The sequence below is a fragment of the Bolinopsis microptera genome, chromosome 5, assembly GCF_026151205.1.
Source record: "Bolinopsis microptera isolate Bmic1 chromosome 5, MBARI_Bmic_1.0, whole genome shotgun sequence".
NCBI classification, from domain to species: domain Eukaryota; kingdom Metazoa; phylum Ctenophora; class Tentaculata; order Lobata; family Bolinopsidae; genus Bolinopsis; species Bolinopsis microptera.
The window spans coordinates 10516273-10520358 of record NC_087076.1 but is presented as its reverse complement, the minus strand read 5'-3'; the positions used below and the strand labels follow the sequence as shown (position 1 = coordinate 10520358).

The following is a 4086-nucleotide window of genomic DNA, read 5'->3' as shown; positions in this document are numbered from 1 at the left end:
CCTAGTTACCATGGTGATAATTCCAGAGATATCACGCGATTTGGTAACCAAGTAAATTGTTATAATTGAATGCGTAGAGTACACTAATCATTGGCTTTTACTTTTAGTGGCAGTAATTTTTATTGAACTTTGACTAAACTTCCAAGTTGAATTCTTTAACTGGCCCCTCGGACTTTTCCATAGTAATAGACCTGATATAATAACGTGAGGGACACCAGTTATATATCGGTTATTAAATGTAAGGCTACTACAATTAGCTATTAAGTGTTTCTAAGGTGTGTCCCAATTCCCAATTCCCATACATCCGTTTAGACTCAGTGTGTACTGAACGATTTGCTTATAATAACAAGAACCCATTTGTGTATTAAAACATAGACCTCAGTCTGTAAAGTAAATCTTTTGAGTTTGTAAAGTAAATCTTTTGAGTTTGAACACCTCCTAGTTACCATGGTGATAATTCCAGAGATATCACGCGATTTGGTAACCAAGTAAATTGTTATAATTGAATGCGTAGAGTACACTAATCATTGGCTTTTACTTTTAGTGGCAGTAATTTTTATTGAACTGTGACTAAACTTCCAAGTTGAATTCTTTAACTAACAGACCTGATATAATAACGTGAGGGACACCAGTTATAATGTTATATATCGGTTATTAAATGTAAGGCTACTACGATTAGCTATTAAGTGTTTCTAAGGTGTGTCCCAACTCCCAATTCCCATACATCCGTTTACACTCAGTGTGTACTGAACGATTTGCTTATAATAACAAGAACACATTTGTGTATTAAAACATAGACCTCAGTTTGTAAAGTAAATCTTTTGAGTTTGTAAAGTAAATCTTTTGAGTTTGAACACCTCCTAGTTACCATGGTGATAATTCCAGAGATATCACGCGATTTGGTAACCAAGTAAATTGTTATAATTGAATGCGTAGAGTACACTAATCATTGGCTTTTACTTTTAGTGGCAGTAATTTTTATTGAACTGTGACTAAACTTCCAAGTTGAATTCTTTAACTGGCCCCTCGGACGTTTCCATAGTAACAGACCTGATATAATAACGTGAGGGACACCAGTTATATATCGGTTATTAAATGTAAGGCTACTACGATTAGCTATTAAGTGTTTCTAAGGTGTGTCCCAACTCCCAATTCCCATACATCCGTTTGCACTCAATGTGTACTGAATGATTTGCTTATAATAACAAGAACCCATTTGTGTAAATATTACATTTTATCATACCTACTATTTAAGCTTCAATTATCCGTTGAACATGGATATTAAAACATAGACCTCAGTTTGTAAAGTAAATCTTTTGAGTCTGAACACCTCCCAGTTACCATGGTGATAATTCAAGAGATATCATGCGTCTTTCTAACCCAGTATCGCTATAATTGTATAATCGAATCCGTAGAAAGTGCAATTATCATTGGCTATTAATGACGTGACATAGTTGTAGTCTAGTGGTAATAATGTTTTTTGCTAGCTGACTGAACACGCCATTTTGGAACTAATTTGATCGTCTCCAGGTCCCCGGACAGTTTCATCTTTAAATATCTTTGTTAATTAGTTTAAATCAGACTTATAGACAATAGATTACAGAACCCTTGATTTCATCGTCTTTGTACACTGCAGTACAGGAGTAAAACTCCTACATACAATCGGAAAATGATCTGACGGTGTACACTCTTTAAATGTATGATAACCTCCTTTTAAAATAAAATATATATTTAAACAAATTTGCTGTTAATTAGTACTTGAGTATTTAGTATCCGTGTAAATAAGTCCTCTTTACTGGTTTTTTGTCGTTGCTTAGTAACCTTAAAATGTGTGCTTTTAACGGTATAAATACGGTAAATATTTAACTCAGTGAGATTATCATGAACTAATACTCTTCAAAATTTCGTTAGCCAGGACTGATCTAGTGCAAGATGAAGTACTGTTAACTTTTAACGAGAACAAGCAGAGTTAAGTTTTCGTTATGGAGAATGGAGAATGTAAGCAAGTGATTTTTAAATATCATTTTCTACTGATAAGTTTTTAATTTATATTACAACAGGTAAAAACTGTCTTCTTCTCTGTTGGACGTTGGTAGGTTAAACATTTGTGTCATTGTAAACTAAAAGTTAAATTATTTAAACGTAATTAAATTGATACATCTCACTAATTCAATATATTTATCCAGGTGTTCGGGCAGAGTCGGACAGATTTTAGAAAATCGCTAGGGTACCATCCTGCAGAAGATGGTGAACATATTTATTAATAATAAGCACTGCTACATTTGACTAGAATATGATAGAGGAGGGAAAAATCCAACAGGTGAATTAAAAGCCCGTGCCATAATACCACTCTTTCTTAACTTTAATTATCTCATCAATCAAGGTTCTTCAAAACTGTCTTCTTCTCTGTTGGTAGGTTATACATTTGTGTCATTGTAAACTTAACGTTAAATTATTCAAACGTAATTAAATTGATACATCTCACTAATTCAATATATTTATCCAGGTGTTTGGGCAGTGTCGGACAGATTTTAGAAAAGCGCTAGAGTACCATCCTGCAGAAGACGACGAACAAATTAGCACTGCTACATTTTACTAGAATATGATAGAGGAGTTATACTGTTATTCTCCCCTTTGCTTTTTCGCTGAAGCTCGTTTACGGACAACACTTCCCCTGGAACTGGATCACGATCACGAAAGATAAAACCCGAAGGTGACCTACTCTGATCTTGTTATCTCAGCTTCTCACAAAGTAAATTTATCATAATTTCCGCATACCCCTCTAAGTAAGACAGTGCTAATTTAGTCGTTTACTATTATATGTTTCGATGAAATTTTCGAATTTTTTTAATAGACTCAGTTTCTAATGAAATTAAATCGTGAAATCATTTTCTAATGTCATTTATTGTTAACTTGAATGCAACTTGGTTGTGAAATAAGTTATTTTATTTCTGTGCAAATTTGTAGACTTATAAGTCAACTACTTGCAGGATAAGATTTTCAACAGAACCAAAACTCAAGAGCAGTACCCAAAACAAAGATGTGGTTTGCAAGGGAAGCAGTGGTCAAATATCCTGTTCAAACTAAACAGAATTCTCGTCAGATCCGGTAAAATTATAATGATTTGATAAAATTATCGATGCAAATGACAATCTTTTAGCTTACAAAATCAGTCAAGCAATCTTGACCATATTGTTGCAGATTTTGAACTATACCGCCGCAACCACATATAATGACTTAAAGGAATACTTAAACCAAGTTTGGGAATCACTTCATGTCTAGAACCGATGTAACAAATGTTCCACTTTTGTCCCAATAATCCTCCTGGGTATCCCATATTCAATTTGGCGACCAATTTGGTATTATATTTTCGTTAAAGCTCCTATCAAAATTATGTACAATTAGCACACGTACCTTACCTGAATTCTCTCCAAGAGAAGTGGGCAAATAAAATAATATATTGTTGTAATATTTCATCTTCATGACCGAAATGTTGTAACGAGATGTACACGATCGCTTACTTTGTCATTACTTTATTACAGTAATCTATAAATAATCATACTTTACACACATCCCTTTACACGCTGTAGGGTGAACACTGCACATAGGCGTATCATTCCACTTAAAATTCAACATTAACCATGTACACGCACTAATTGCCCATTTTTGTCGAGAAATGGTACATGAAAATGTAACCATTTATCGACAGAAATACGAACGAATACCAACCTTCCCAATAACACCAGTTTGTATCTAAACATTTGCTCCTAATAGCAACACTAGACTGACGTAATTTGTTATATTTTCAGTTACTGATGGACTGACCTGCCATTGTGTGATACTGATAGTGCGCCGAAGGACCTCTCTGACATGAAAACGGCTATTTCTGGAAGATAATGTACTGCTGCGCTGGGAATAATTTATACTCTATGTTAATGGTCTCCTTCTCCTTAAACTGTAAAACATACACTAATATATAGGTGAGAACATATTAGAATTTTTGGAATATATGGCTTACAAATACAATTTAGTCACACTGCAGTAGGCTTAATATTCAATATTGTAAACAGTCATAATTGTCGGTAA

The 4086-nt window shown here is 33.9% G+C and overlaps 1 long non-coding RNA gene across 1 annotated transcript; it reads left to right on the top strand.

The window, feature by feature from the left end:
- The first annotated feature begins 2516 nt into the window (after positions 1-2516).
- LOC134815872 (uncharacterized) lies at positions 2517-3872 on the top strand. The gene is made up of 3 exons (XR_010160320.1): positions 2517-2713; positions 2991-3108; positions 3810-3872. It is a non-coding gene; the product is annotated as an uncharacterized LOC134815872 (long non-coding RNA).
- Positions 3873-4086: the final 214 nt, after the last annotated feature.